Below are 16,240 nucleotides of genomic sequence, written 5' to 3'. Positions count from 1 at the left end.
GAAACATACATTGCCTCATATTCACAAGCGCAATGATTTCTGGACTTTATTAATACAAATATCCTTGACCAGATAGTGCACACACCTACCACAGGATCAGACATACTGGACCTGTTACTCACTGGTGAGATCAAACCGCAAAACTGTCTTCTTTGAAATAAAAATCAACTGAATAACCCCAGCAAACCATGTAACAGTTGGAAACTAGTTTAAAGTAACTGCATCCTATTAAGTAATAGTTTGTCAAAATTCAGTGCCTCTTCCAACCCCGAGTCACAGCAACCTATGCAGAATTGTTCACAGAGACCCAGTATAACCACTTAAATGGCTGCATGCAGGCTGCTGTACCTACTAGAAGTAAGCCTAAAACAAACTCTATAAAACAAACCAAAATGTAGGAATTCTAAGTTTAATAACGTATATAACAAAAGGAAAAAAATTCATGGCTAAAATCAGAACAACTCCCATAATTTTTTTTTTTTGATAGGAGTTCTCTACTTAAACTGAACAGGAAACTAAGAGGAGTAATTAAGTCCAACATGAACAATTACAAGGTCAGGACAGCCTTACAGGCTAAAGACAACCACCGTCCAAAATGTCAAAGTTAGCACACATTAGTATGCTGAACTGGTGGTCAGAGGTCACACACTTCACTGAGCAGAGCAATGTAGCAAATTTGCTGGCAGGCAAATTTATCTCAAACTTCACCCCCACCCCCTGGTCCCTCCATGAAATACCTACTAGCATAACCCCCACCAATTGTTAACAGGGAGCAAGTCCTGGTGGTGCTCACTAAGGCCAGAAACACAGCCTCAATGGGCTCCAATATTATCCCAGGATAGCTCCTAAATAGCTTGAAACATGACCTATCAGGGCTATTCACATCACTTTTCAACTACAGCCTCTTCTACAGTTTATTCAGAGATGCTCTGTGCCCGGCATACAAGACATCCTTGTATCTAGCTCTGATGGACCTTTTCATCTCCACAAAATGACAGCATCAGAACCACTAGATCCAAGGATTTAAATTTTGCTTGTGACACAAATAAGACATGTTGGTGAGATAGATATGTGTCTCAGAAAATCCCCATGCTCTGGAACAGGCTCCCCACCCATGTAAAGCACAGTCCATCCCTAAGCCTATCTAAGTGTAACCTTCACCAATGGAGAGGAAATTGGAAATTCACACCAGGTGTGGCCCCCATGTCCCTGATAGACAGATGCAGACAGTAATGCCCAAACATACATACCCCACAAAAATAACATCTAGAAACTTCCTAACTTACCCCTTCCTAATAAACACTCATGATACATAGGGACACAACTGGGTTGGACTCATGGCTAGGCTTATAAAGGTCCTGGTGGTCATTAGCCAAGTATATACATATGAGCTTATGAACCTATAAGTAAGATAAAAAGGTAAGATTTCATTAATGAAATTTTATCCACCATATAAATGAAATGTCACTATATTCTTTTAAAAATACATGTAGGTGGCAAAGCATTTTTGATCAAACCAAACTTGCCAATAATAACTGTACCTGTTCTAATGCCCATGCTGGTTAATTGGGTTTGGTTGGGGTGATGTCAGTCCCCAGAGGGATGGTTTTAAACCTGTGAACCACAGCTCTGATCATACTGTCTTCATTTTGGTACTTGCGCTTAGAGCAATGAATGCAACATGTGAAGGCATGAGACCACAACCCATGCTAGTCAGATAAGTAAAATAATGCCCTACTGTCTGAGTGACTAATACCTGGATAAGATCCAGGCATGTGTAAGGGCTAGTAAGTGTAAAAAAACAGACATCTGGCAGGAGTTGGGTAACACATGTCATTCATGACAGGGAACACCCAGTCCAGCCAACAGTGTCATCACAGGTATGATGACCTACAGAAGTGTAGGCTAGACTAACTGGCTGAGTAGGTTAACCAGATAGCAGCGAGAAGGCCCAAGTTCAATTTTAAGTACTATTTTCTCTTTAAACTTTTTAGGTCATATTAAGCATATGTTTAAAAAAATAAACCATCATAAAGTTACATAAATAAAGGTATCTGGTAGAAGAAATATGTGTTAGCTGCAAATATGTATCTATAATGTTATTATAATAATGCAAAAAAAGCATAAACATTTCTGTACATAGAACTGTATCTGTATACAAATGTATTGAATGTTTATGTGATAACATAATTGTCTGTATAAATACAAATGTATATGTATGACTTAAGAAATATAGATATATGAATAAAGAAATAGCTCTAAGTATACATATATCTGTAAATTATAGATATACACCTGCACGAGTACACTTACACCTATTTTGTCATGCATATAAACATGTATTTATACACAAACAAACAATATTTGCATTGCCACATAAATTCATTTGTAGTGCTGCATTACCTTGGTTGTAGTTAAAGTACATCAGATAATTTTTATAAAGAAAGGATTTTGTTTGTATAGGCCAGAAAATATTTATAAGTATAGTAATTGTATAAGACAGTCAGTCAGTTCTTCCACATACAAGATATCTGAACCCAGTCATGCACCACACCCTAGTCTTGAATGGAGATTGGGGAAAGGGTGGAGGTTCCAGTGTCAAGTGAATGACCAGCATATAGTTTAATGAGACATAACCAGTTTTAGCATTTCTGTATACATTTTTAAACCACCCCTTTATATGCCTACAGTTATTAGGCAGAAAACTATCAAAGCACATATTATTGTCCTGAAATATATCTACTGTATCATCTGCAATGCTATTATGTTTTTTTTAATGAAGGATGAATTGAAAGGAACTGAAAACTTCCTTGCTACATTTTACTCTATGTGTACAGCTTCTGTTGGAACAAAATTCAGACTATTACATGAAAATACAATTTAGGTATGCAAACCATAACAGTTTAAAGTAGAACCTAAACTGAAAGAGCATGGAAAGTATACAGATAACACCCTCCTCCAAAACAGGCAACAATTTGAAGGAAGATGCAGTCCTGCTATTTATAATTTGCAATGGTGGATTTAGGATTTGGCGCAGGGGTGTGCGCCTCCCCCTTTTGCTACCTTAACTTATATACAGTAAAAGCATGCACCACAAAAAAAAAAAAACTCAGCAAATCTTTAAACTTGAAAACAATGTACCGTCAAAAGTGATACATTGGTATGGTACATTTGTATACTGCTGGGGGGTGGCAGCCCAACCTCTTCCTTGCAGCCTCACTCAGTCATTATGTGAGCACACTGCAGCTGCACAGTACAATGATTTCCCAGATCACTAAAACTACCTGGAGGATTCTGCAGCTGGAACAAATGTGCTCCTTAATCTGGACCTTCAGGCTTCCTGTGAAGTAAGTCCTTGATAAGTACTGAGTGTTGAGTTATGGGAGATTAATAATTGATCGGTTAGGAATTTACAAAGGCCACTGGTAAATGACAGGGATGGAATAAAATATGAAGGTGGTAAAAGCATCCACTGTATTACATATAAAATGTCAGTTGTTTAGTGATCTTCAGTAAATGAAGTCAAAATATAAGAGGAAATTGGTGATACTAAACACCAAATGCTTTCAATTGTTGAAGATCACTAAACAACTGTCATTTGTATGTGCAATACAGTGGATGATTTTATCCTTTTTATTTGGTGGTGCCCCTCTTGTTTAGCAATGGCTTTGGTGCGTTTGGTTATTAGTTACAAGACGGAAAATGTCTTTATGGAACTTTCAGGCATTTAAACATTCAGCTGCACGGTGCTGTAAAAATTGCAGACTCCTAATAAAATCATACATTTTGCTGTCTGCTTTGTTTTACGCAAATTGTACTGCTGATCACACAAGTGTTTTTTTATGTACAGAACAGGTTTATAATGTTCATTATTCTTCCTACCATCATATATTCTGTGTGTCTGTATTTATTGTATTGTAAGGTGTGTGTGTGTGTGTGTGTGTGTGTGTGTGTGTGTGTGTGTGTGTGTGTGCAATACAAGTATTCTCCATACCTCTCAACCTCTTAGTGTAAGAAAATCTGGACAAAGCCTGGCAAAATGGGGGTACAAAGGCTCAAAAATAGGGACATATTTTAAATATTATTGTTGTAAACTTAGAAAGTTGCCAGAGTAACAAGGTTTGTTTTAACATACATTTTCCTAGAGGATTAGAACTCTGAAACTCAAATGTATGCCATTACTTATTGACTTCAATCTTTAGATCATCCCAGTAATTTGCTAGAAAACCACATATTTTATGAGGAACAGACCACAAATATGAGCCAAATCTCTGGACATTTGAGAGGTATGGTATTCTCCATTTAATGATGTTATTTTAGTGAATGAGTTGTTTCAAAACAAGACAGTTTCTTTTTAATGTACACCATACCGCTCAACCTCTTTGAGCTAGAAATCTGGACAAAGCCAAAATAATGGGGGGAGCAAAGGCCCAAGTATAAGAACACTTTTTGAATATTGCTTTCACAGACTTAGAAAGTTGATAGAATTACAGGTTGTGCTTTAGCACAAATTTTCTGAAGGATATGGAGTCAGAAGCTCAAATGCCTGCCATTATTTTCTCACTTCAGTCCTCAGTGATTAGCCAGTGATTTGACAGAAAACTACAGATTTTAGGAAAAACAGACCAAAAATATGAGGCAAAAATCTGGACAGCTGAGGGGTATCATGTACACATTCCCTTTGCAATGTACACGCTCCATTATTACTATATTTTAAATGCATGTTTTTTTCTTCTTTCTTCTGTTAAATACTCACTGTACCATGTTATCATCTAAGTGGCAGATTTCCAGATAAATAAATGTATGGAAAACTCGTAAGTCCAAGGGAAATGATTCAAAGATTGAAAGGGAAACTTTACAGCTTTTTAATAATTCAGGAGTGTGTTCTAGGAGCAAACCAGAACAATATGTGCTAATATAACCTGTGAAGATGAGCAATAGGTTTGTGCACAGTATGTGTCCAGTTTGCTTGGCTATGCAATTGCAGCCAGAGGTCTTCTATTATTTAAACTGTTAGCACAATTATTAGTTTACAATTATTATTATTAGTATTATACACCCTTGACTTGCCTTTCCTATAGCTACTTGCTATTTATTTATTCATTTATCATTTATATACTTCTGGTAAGAAGAAAGTGCTCCCCATCAGTTAAAATAGAATAAAATGCAAAGTGGTGCTGTCTACTACATCTACATATATTTGAATGAAACAACAACAAAATGCATGCATCAAATTGTACTGACCCATTTTTAACCTCCACGGCATGCTGCAATAAGAAAGTAAATGCCAGCCTTCTTAACAGCTGAAGGGGGGCTGCCAGCTATGTCTGACTTGAAGAGCAGTGGTAATAAGTCCTTCATTCATACCTCTCACAGCTGTCCCTTATTTTGCAGAACGTTCTTGATTTTGCTTTATATTTTTGCCCTGCCTCTGCTAAAATGTTTGATTTTCAGGTAAATTGCAGAGGATTACAGGAGTCAGTAATGCCAGACATTAGGGAATCATACATTCAGTAGTTCAGAAAATGCAACTCAATGCAGAATCTGCTGTTCTTTTAACCTTTTAAGTAAATTACCATATTAAAAAAAACATTCCCTTAATTTTGGACCCCTGTCTCTCCTCCCCTATTATTTTTGCCTTTGATCAGAATTCTTGAGCAAATAAGTTAAGAGTTATTATTCACTGATTCAATTGTATCCATATCGGTGCTGTATTCTTTAGTAAGTGCAGAAATGCTAAAGTTGTTTTGTTACCTGCAGCAAAATGATTGCATTTAAGGGATGGTGACTACACAACTGCATTTTGTTCTTAAGAGCATTTCAGTTTGCTTGGGTGATCCTCTGCAACCAAGACCCTCATATGTTTAGCAATCCTGGCAGAGGTAGTGTATGGGTGAACTGTAATTTTAGGAGCAGCTCTCAGTGTTAATGAGCTTTACTGCAACCATGACTTTCAACAAACATACTCTTACTAAGTTTCCTTTATATTTATTTCAAAATGGTTACTATTTTAAATCCTTTGTGGAGGAAATATGTTTTCCTTTAGACACTTTTTTTTTTTACTAAAGTATTATTCCATTGTGAATTTTCAGATTTTTTTTTAACAGCTGTCAGGATTTTTATTTTTCCAAAAGTTCAAACTCTGCGTCAGTTAACTGCAAAATAAATAAGGCACATGTGTTTTTGTAAAATCACTTGGCTTAAGCAATGGGAAACCAGATGTGTATGCTTACAAAAATGTTTCTGAGTGATCCCATACCTCTCAACCTCTTAGAGCAAGAAAATCTGGACAAAGCCATAAATAAAAGTGGGACAAAGGCCCCAAAACAGGGGCAATTTTTAAATACTGCTCTTACAACCTTAGAAAGTTGGTAGAATAGCAGGTTTTGCATTAGCATGAATTTTTCTGAAGGGTATGAAGTCTGAAACTCAAATGTCTATCATTATTTTCTAACTTTAATCTTTAATGATTTGCCACCAATTTGCCAGAAAACCACAATTTTGTGAAAAACAGACCAAAAATATGAGGTAAAAATCTAGGCATTCTGCAAAAATCTGTACATTTGAGAAGTATGAGTAATCCTCAGTTTTGAATTATCTTCAGTATTTTCCACTGCTGTATTTCCAGTCATTTGCTTTGCTAATCTGATGTGTAGCATTTCAGGAATTTGATTACACAAATTATTCAGTTGCTGCCCTTTCTTTTTTTTTTTTTAGACAAGAAACATATTTATTAAACCATCACTTACAACATGCTGCGAATAAATCACAAATGAACTACCATGGACATCCCAAAACTCTTGAAATCCTTTATTAAAATGAACCCTCAATAAAAATCCGTAGAAAATATATAAAAACACAAAAAGGTGCACCATTCAGGATGGATCGTTCCTGATTTATTTACAGCATTGCCTTTTCTTTCACGGAACACCTTTAGCTGCTAATATGTTTGTTTTGGACTATTTTGTTATCACTTACAACATAGTCAATCATACATTTATATAAATGAAAACAAACCACAATGACACAATCCTAGTTGCAAGCATTTTCCGTCACAAGCCATAATGACACACTCACAGTTGCAGACATTATACATCACTTATAATCTCCCCAATCATCTTCAGTCAAACATTACATACCTCATGTAAGTCCTGCCTTTTTAAACCGTATTCCTCCTCTGTATGTATTGTTCCCACAATTTCCATTTTTTCCCATGTAGTTTGTTCCTACCCTTTTCTAAAGACCTCAGTTCCAGTTGTTACTATATTTACTTCTTCTAATACAGTTGGTTTAGAGTTTGATTTCCATTTTCTAGTAATTGCTTTTTTGGCAACCACTGTAATTAGACACAGCAAGGCCTTACCACATATAGACAATTACAATTCTGCATCATAGCTCAGAAAAAAATCATCTCCCTCATCACACCAATCTGTCCACCCAGCATCTATGACAGCACAGCTTGCAGGGAATCCTTAAATTCTGCCAACTCACTGCACTCCCAGAAGATATGTTCCCAATTACCCATTTCTTCCCTGTCAAACCTCCTACATTTGCTGTCTACTTGAGGAAAAATTCTCTGGCATCTACTTGGGTTATAAATATTTATGTAAACATTTCCAAGCAAAAATCCTAAACCTTCCAGACTTTGTTGCATATTTGGGAGATATACATATATTCCCCCATTGTTTCTTTGTGAATTGCTTATCCAATCTCTCTTCACAATCCTTTTTAACCTCCTCTGATTGATTCTTATAGTTATCATGCAATATTTTATATGCTCTACTAGTTATTCCTTTTTAATGGTAGCATCTTTCATTTAGGACCCCCCCCCTATTTCTTTCTCTTTGCCTATACTCTGATATCAATCCCTGATAGAGAAGGCAATCTCTAACCTGCAGTCCAAATAAATTCTTGGTGTTTTCCCATTCTGTTATCTTTCCCTCTCAAGTTATTTGCTCCCAATACCTTGGTTCCTTTGCCAGTTTTCTCCAATAAATTCTCAAAAAAAATGTTATTATTCAAATATATTTGAATGAATTCCATAGTATTTATATATAACATCTTAATTCTCCAATAAATTCTATCCCCCTGTTGCTTATTGTCTGTATCCCTAATTGCAGTCATCCCTATTGGCAAAATCTCCTTTGTCCATTCCTGTTTTGGCTTTGTTCTTGGAATACTTTCTGCTACTTTATGAATATAATATTCTATATGATTGTTTTTATATTCCTTAAAGGTCTGCATTCAAAATCCCAGTCTCTCCTTATTTCTTGAGCTTCCCCCATGTTTCATCATCATCCCTTTCTACTTTGAATTATAGTTTTCTGCTTGTGCTATGTATAGGAGACCCAACTGTGTAGCTCTGAAATACCCCTTCAAATCAAGTAATCCCAATCCACCCTGTTCTACTGGAAGAATCAACTTATTCCACTTGACTCTGGCCACCCCTCCCCTAGATAAAGTCCTTCAGCTATTTATTAATTGCTATCCACAACTTCTCCTCTGGTTGATAAAAATATGCCTGACCTATGTATAAGACTAAAGAGACTAAAAACATTTTAACTGCTTGTATCTTACTAACCATATCCATATAACAGAGCTTCCATTTTCTATTTTCTATTGTCTTTTGTTTAGTCTCTTCCCACATATCTTTAGCTGCCACTCCTAAATACTTCATTTTATCATGTCCCCAAAATATAGATATTGCTGAACCAATTTGTGTATGGGCACATAATTTACTGCTATTGCCTTTGTTTTAGCTTCATTCATTTTGCATCCTGAAAAGATTTGAAACCGTCTCAAAATGTTACACAACCATATAATATTCCTTTCTGTTTTTTTTCAGGTATAAAATAATATTATCTACAAATACAACCAGTTTTTCCTGACAACCATACAAATTATACCCTTGAATTTCTGATTCCTTTATTTTCTGTCAATGGTTCTAAATATAATGCAAATAACAAAGGGGAAAGAGAACACCCCCTGCCTGATTCCTTTATTCAAGCAGAAATTATCAGAAAGGACCCCACCCTCATTAATTTTCACCTCCAGTCCCTCATATATCCTAGTAATCAACCTTATAATTTTATCAGGAAATACAAATGCTTCCATTGCTCTGCTCAAAAAGTCCCAGCTTACTCTATCAAATGTTTTCTCTGCATCAAGACTCACCGATAATAGTGGTATTTTCTTACATTCTGCTTCCCTCTGGATCATCAATGTTCTGTTAATGCTGTCAAATATTTGCCTCCCCTCCACAAAACCACATTGATCCATATCTGTCAATTTTGAATTACTTTTGCCATTCTTTAAGCCATTATAGACATGAACACGTTATAATCATGGTTTAGTATTGAAATGGGCCTGTATGAAACTGGATCCGATAGATCTTTACTCTCTTTTGGTATTACTGTTACTACAGCTTTCTTCCAGGATACTGGTACTTCTCCTCCTCTTAAAATACCGTTAAACAAAACCTTCCAGATCTTTATCAGTTTTTCCCTCCTAACTTCCAAACTTCCACAGGAATACCATCTATTCCTGGGGACTTTCCTGTACATTGGTTATAGATGAACATTTTTATCTCATCTCCTCCTATCCTATTAGTAATTGGGCCTCATCTACCTCTAACCTTAGCATATTTAATTCTTCCATAAACATTTCCATTTGTATCTTTTCTTGATTTCCATATTTCTTCACTTTATACAGACTTTCATAAGATTTCCAAAATATTTCTAATACCTCTACAGGATGTCTTGTTACCTTCCTTGCTACAGGCTCCTTAAGTGTGGTGACAGCTCTTTCAACTTTCTGATGCCTAAATCATTGTTCTAAATGTTTTTCTACTCTAGAGTTATCAAATTATGAAAAATAGTTACTTAACACCAATGTTTTTAAACTTGTGTATATTATCAAGGTACTCCCTTTTTTTCTGTTGAGCATTCTGCAGTTGATCCTCTTCTTATTCTGTGAGATTTCCCCTATTCTACAATACTTTAACATTTGTCAATCCCTCTAAATAATTCTTTCTTTCCTTTCTATGTTTTTCTCTAAAACTTTCTCTGTTGAAACATGCTTCTTTCTTACCTGGAAGTTGGAATACCACAATCAAGAAGGTGTTTTCCCTAGGATGAAGCTCTTCCATTGCACTTTTCTGTTGGGTAGACCTCTGTGATCTTCCCAAACGTGGGAATCTCAACTGCATAATTTATGGTTGTGTGGGACTGCATTTCTGCATTTCCCTTAATTTAAGCTAACAAACAGATGTATTTCTTTTGTTCTACCATGCCTAGCTCACAAGCCTGTATTTCTAACCAATGTTGTACATCCCATTCCCCAAGCTACTAACTCAGAAACAGCCAATCATTTGGTCTTGTATTATTCTTATTTACAACACTTACCTTTTTCTCCAAAAGTACTTATTTTCTTTCTTACTCTGTTGAACCACACTTCTTCCTTTCCTTTCTTTTCTCTCTCAAACTGCCTCTCTTGAAATATGCTTCTTCATTTCATTTCCGTTTTTCTCCTCTTGAAACAGGATTCTTCCTTTCATTCTTTTCCTTTCTTTTCTCAAACCCAGGTTTGTCACTAACCACATACGTCATTAACAAGTTGCCAGTAACCAAAGGCATACATGGCAGGGGAAATACCACAATCAATAGGGTGATTTCCTCAGGATGAACACCATTATATTGGGCGACTTCAACTTCAAACATAGACTGGGAGCACTACTCAAGCCCCAGCACCTTAGCCCAAAGGTTCCTGGAAATTATAAACTCAAATGCTATGGAACAACTAGTCACCACTCCCACAAGAGGGGATAACATACTAGACCTGATCATTACCAACATGGGGACTCTATGCTCCACACCTGAAGTATATCCCTCATTGGTAAGATCAGATCATAAATTAATTTCACTGGATGTCCACATCCCGACCCCACCCCCAGCCCAGAAAACCACAGTGAAAAACTTCTCAAAAGCGAACCTCTCACTTCTCCAAACCAAAGTGCAATCCTTCAAGGCCCCAGGGCCAGTGGAAACTACGGCCCAAACTGCAGAATCCTATATAAATGCATTCTACGGACATCTCCAGGAATGCATGGATCATGCTATCCCAAACAAAACCAAAACCCAAACATCCAAAGGCAGGTGTCCAGTCTGCTGGACCCCAGCCATAAATAAACTATACAACAGAAGGAGGAAGATACTACATAGAGCAAAATCCCTAATAGGGAAGGCATCCCTGATCAGTACTAGCAAAAAATTACGATCCCTCATAAAATTCTCCAAGGCCAGCTTCGAGAGAAAAATTGCTCAGGACACTAAAGACAATCATAAGGCTTTTTTCAGTTATGTTAGGAACCTGGGATGCAACTCCCAGACTTGTTCTGAGTTGATTCTAAATGACAAAAAATACACTGAACCCACAGACATCGCCAATATCCTGGCAGACAGGTTCAGTGCAAACTTCTCCACCCCCCCCCCAAAAAAGAGCAAGTATATATCCCAGCAGAGGGCTGCCTCCCAAACATCTCTGATGCTCAGGTGAAGGCTGCCCTCTCCAAAGCAAAAAACACTGCTTCCATGGGACCAGATGGTGTCCCAGGTTGCGTCTTACATGAACTCCAAGAAGAACTAATCCCTCAAATAAAACAGCTGTACAATCTCAGCCTCACTACAGGATATGTGCCCACAGAATGGCGTACAGCAACAGTGGTCCCACTCCACAAAGGTGGAGCCTCCACGGACCCTGGAAACTATCGCCCCATAAGCCTGACTAGCTTAGTCTGCAAGGCTATGGAGAGGATCATCATGGAGCTCATAAACAAAGACATTGGGGACCTACAGACACTAGATCCTACCCAGTTCGGCTTTGTCAAGGGCAGATCCTGCCTTCTGAACCTGGTTGACTACTTCGAAACAGTCACCAAAGCCATAGATGAAGGGAAGGTAGTCTACACAGCCTATCTGGACCTAGCAAAGGCATCTGACACAATACCCCACTCTGGCATCATAGATAAGCTACCCAGCTTAAATATAAACCCCTATGTCACAAGATGGGTCAAACTGGCTCAAAGACAGAACCCACAGTATGAGAGTTGCTGGAGCCATGTCAGACTCTAAACCGGTCACAAGTGGCGTCCCACAAGGTTCTGCCCTGGGACCGCTCTTGTTCGGTATATACTTTTCCGAGGTACAGGCCATCGTGGGAGGACTATGGCTCACCAAGTTCGCAGACAACTGCAAACTAGGCGCCATAATCAACTCTCCAGCTGACACAAACATCCTTCAAAAAGGTCTCACAGAGACGGATAACTGGTGCCAGAGCCATGGTCTAAAGCTAAATGCCAAAAAGTGTATAGTCATACCCTTTGGCAAAAACAATGTGCCCACAAATTACCACATAGGCAGTAACCCATTAAGTACAGAGAAAGTAATTGGGGATCTGGGGACCCAAGTTGATAGCAATCTCTCCTTTGACAACCACATTGCCAAAGTGGTTAGAAAGACCTTTTACATAGCCCACCTCATCATGAAAGGATTCACATCTAGATCAAGAGAGGTAATCGTGCCCCTTTACTCATCCCTCATCAGGCCCATCATAGAATACAATGCCCCTTTTGGGATGTACCTTACCCGACACCTGCAGCAATTAGAAAGACCCCAAAAGTACCTCACCAAGAGGATCAAGGGACTCAAACAGATGCCATATGCTGCTCTGTTAAAAAAACTCCAGCTCTACTCAGTTCCATACCGCCTACTTCGAGGCGATCTATGCCTGACATATAAAGCTATGTCCAATCCAGAATTAATGGACATGCTCCACCTCAGTAAATCTAAATCCCTTAGAGCCACACGCTCGAGGGACTTGAACCTCAGCACTGAAATAAATAGAACTTGCTGGAGGGACAGATTCATAACCCAGAGGCTCCCTTCTCTCTGGAACAGAATTCCAATTCATGTTAGGCAGAGCACCTCACTGAATCTCTTCAGGAAGAATCTTGATGGGGGATTGTAGGTTTGTCCCAGGGATTACTTCTTTGTCACTATTAGACAGAGGCACAGCAAACTAAACCTTAAAAAGGGCAGAGTATACTCAAATCAAGGGGTGGCGTAAGCCAAACAAAATTGGGCTAGGCTTATAATTGCCCAGGGCAGATAGCCTAGTATGAACCTATGAACCTATGAATATTATGCATACAATTCCCCAAGTTCTCATGGCACTCTTATTCACAAGAATTACCTTTTTCTCCAGGTGCACTACTTTTCTGTCTTTGTCACTCGAAACACACTTCTTCCTTTCCTTTCTGTCTTTCTCTCTAGAACTTTCCCTCGAAACACACTTGTCCTTTCCTTTCTGTCTCTCTCGAACTTTCCCTCAAAACACACTTTTTCCTTTCCTTTCTGTCTTTCACTCTCAAACTTTCCCTCGAAAAACACTTATTTCTGTCTTTTTCCTCTTTTTCTTTCAAACTTTCCTTTGAAACACACTTGTTCCTTTCCTTTCTGTCTTTTTCTTTCGAACTTTCCTTTGAAACACATTTGTTTCTTTCTTTTCCTTCTTTTTCTTTTGAACTTTCCTTTGAAACACACTTCTTCCCTTCCTTTTTGTCTTTCTCTCTCAAACTTTCCCTCGAAACACACTTGTTCCTTTCCTTTCTTTCTCTCTTGAACTTTCCCTCAAAACACTTTTTCCTTTCCTTTCCATTCCATTCTATGGACTTTGACTTGAGAAAGTTGACAGCCAGTATTGACATTTCTGAACCCCTGGAGACAGGCCTTGCCTCCCTTTCCCACACACAGAGTTGTTGAAAGGACAGACAAGGTACAGTAGGACTTTTGTTATTAAAAGACTTCTAAAAGAAAATTCATTGTGCTTAAAACCATTGCAAGAACAATAAACTATCCAAAAATATTATGGTCTGCTTAGGAGAGTTTTATGAGTTTAGTTATTTGCTACATCAGTTAAATGAAGCTTTTACTAATTTATCCAAACATCTGTGCCTGTGGTTTATATTATATGTTGCATAACAATAATGTAGATTTTGACTTACAATCCTTTCTAAAATGCAACAGTGGTTACAATATTTTATACACTGCTCATAACTAAACTGAGTATTTGTTTTTTATGATTTTTACACATCTATGTCTTACCTACTGTGATACTTAAACTTAATTTTGCTGTTTCCTCATAAATCATTATTTAATTAAAAAAAAAAAAAAAATACTTAAATATTTTTTGTGGCAATTTTCACTTTCAGTGGGATTATTTCCAAGTTCATAACAGTGCATATACCCACTATGCCATGGAAGTGTGGCTTGGCATAAGTAACCAATCATCTCTTCCAGGCATGCACTGAAAATACTTCTATCTATATGAACGCTGTGTGCTGGACAGGAAATATCTGTTTCTACTACCACATCTAGAGCAACATCAGGTTTGACTGAATGTATACTGCTGTCTTTCCACATATGATGTCAGAACTTCTTAAGGTAATGTTTCCACAACCACCACATCCAGTGTCTCTCTTTCCCAGTCCCATCCCGGTATTCATCTAACCAGACTGCACCCCCTGTTTTGCAAATTCCTGGATCCACCACTAATTTGAAATATTGGAAATATTGGTAGATTGTGGGATCTCCGATATTAATACATATTTAAACATATTGTAAGCACAACAGTGAGTGACATTCCCTGCAGAGTATTAGTAGTTATATAACAATGTTCAAGAAAAAAAAGGTTAAGTGCAAGTAAACAACAACTGTCTTTATGTTCTCTCATTCTAATATGTGAGGAAACATATAATTCCGAGCAGAGTAGGAGAATGATCCGACTGGGTGAAGCCTTTGGTAAGCATGAATAAAGTAGTAGATGCAGTACTGTCTTCAACTGGTTTTATTACTGTATATGACTTCAAGAGTGTATACAGGATGGTACCTGAAGGTCAACACTGCTTTCAGTACCTTATTGCAACAAAATCTAAAAGATATGTCAATATATAAATGCAGTATATTGTCTTTAACTGATTCAATTACTGTACATAACTGCAAGTATTTATAAAGGATATTAAATGAAGGCCTCCATTGCTTTCTGTACATTACTGCAACTACATCTAACAAATATGTCAATGTATACATGCAGTATGCAACTAATTTTAGCAGGTATACAAGTACAAGTGTTTTTGAATGGTGGTTTCAGTTCAATACTGCAAACAAATGCATATCAGGCACAAATATGGCATCTAATTATTATTTATGTTAGTATAGTAAACTGCAAAATGTAAACCCCACCGATATATGGATAGCAATACACTCATTCTTCCTAAGTATGCAAAACACTTCCCATACCATTGTTCCCATGTTTGCATAAGCACTTCCTGTACATTCTGTTTCAACAAAGATTTGTAAACATAAATTGTTTGAAAGTAAGAAATTGAATGTTGTGTAACAGTATATGTGTGAACTTATCTCCCCCCTTTTCTCTCTTCTTATTTTAATTATGCAATTCAATGTCTGTCTTTATTTTCTTTCTCTACCATTTATGTTAATTTTTTTACAGATCCAAATTCCTCAGGAGCAACCCAGAAGCGTACTTTTCAGGATAGAGAACATTCCCCCTGTGCTCATCCTGGGAAGTCCTCACAGGGTTGGGGCAGTGGCACTTGTGGTGTAGGTACCCTGGAACATGGCAAATTGGCAAACATCACTGAACAGAACTTCTGGACTTGGTTTAGATGTAGTGGAGTAGGTCATGGACAGGCTAGTTCAGCCTATGAAAGCTTCCATTCAGCAGCTGAAAACAGTGCCCACATTGGCACTGATCACTGCCTTACCACAGGCCCCTGCCCCCTCAACATCGGGGCCTTCTACTGCTGCACCATCTAGCAATAGAAACATTTGAGACCTTTTGAACCAGGGGACTCTTGTTGGGCACCCCTCCTTCTCTTCCCTTCATTCTCTTATCCCCACTCCTACATCCTCTTTCCTACTTCCAACCCACACTATCTTCTTATAAAAAATTTTGAAAAAATAGTGGCTTCTTTCCCCACCAAAAACACCTTCCTCTCCCACCTCCTTCAGCACAAACTTCTTGATGTTTTCCTTCTGTGTTCCCCTCTTTGTTGTGTCTCCCCTTTTTCAATCTTTGCTATCACACCCTTTCACATTCTTTAAAGCAGTCAGGGTGTGCACATAACAATACCCCTATATAAAACATAACCTTTTTAAAATATTAA

General features: G+C 37.7%; 1 protein-coding gene and 1 non-coding gene across 6 annotated transcripts in view; one reads left to right on the top strand and one right to left on the bottom strand.

Moving 5' to 3' along the window:
- The window catches only part of DRP2 (dystrophin related protein 2), a 4,029,288-nt gene that overhangs the window by 980,159 nt on the left and 3,032,889 nt on the right, over positions 1-16,240 (bottom strand). The window lies entirely within an intron of this gene.
- LOC122790217 lies at positions 10,082-10,247 on the top strand. The gene has a single exon (XR_006362970.1). It is a non-coding gene; the product is annotated as a U1 spliceosomal RNA (small nuclear RNA).

The sequence above is a fragment of the Protopterus annectens genome, chromosome 15.part0, assembly GCF_019279795.1.
Source record: "Protopterus annectens isolate FY-2018-M chromosome 15.part0, PAN1.0, whole genome shotgun sequence".
Classification (NCBI taxonomy): domain Eukaryota; kingdom Metazoa; phylum Chordata; order Ceratodontiformes; family Protopteridae; genus Protopterus; species Protopterus annectens.
Note: the sequence above shows the minus strand (reverse complement) of the source record. Positions and strands in the feature narration are given on the sequence as shown.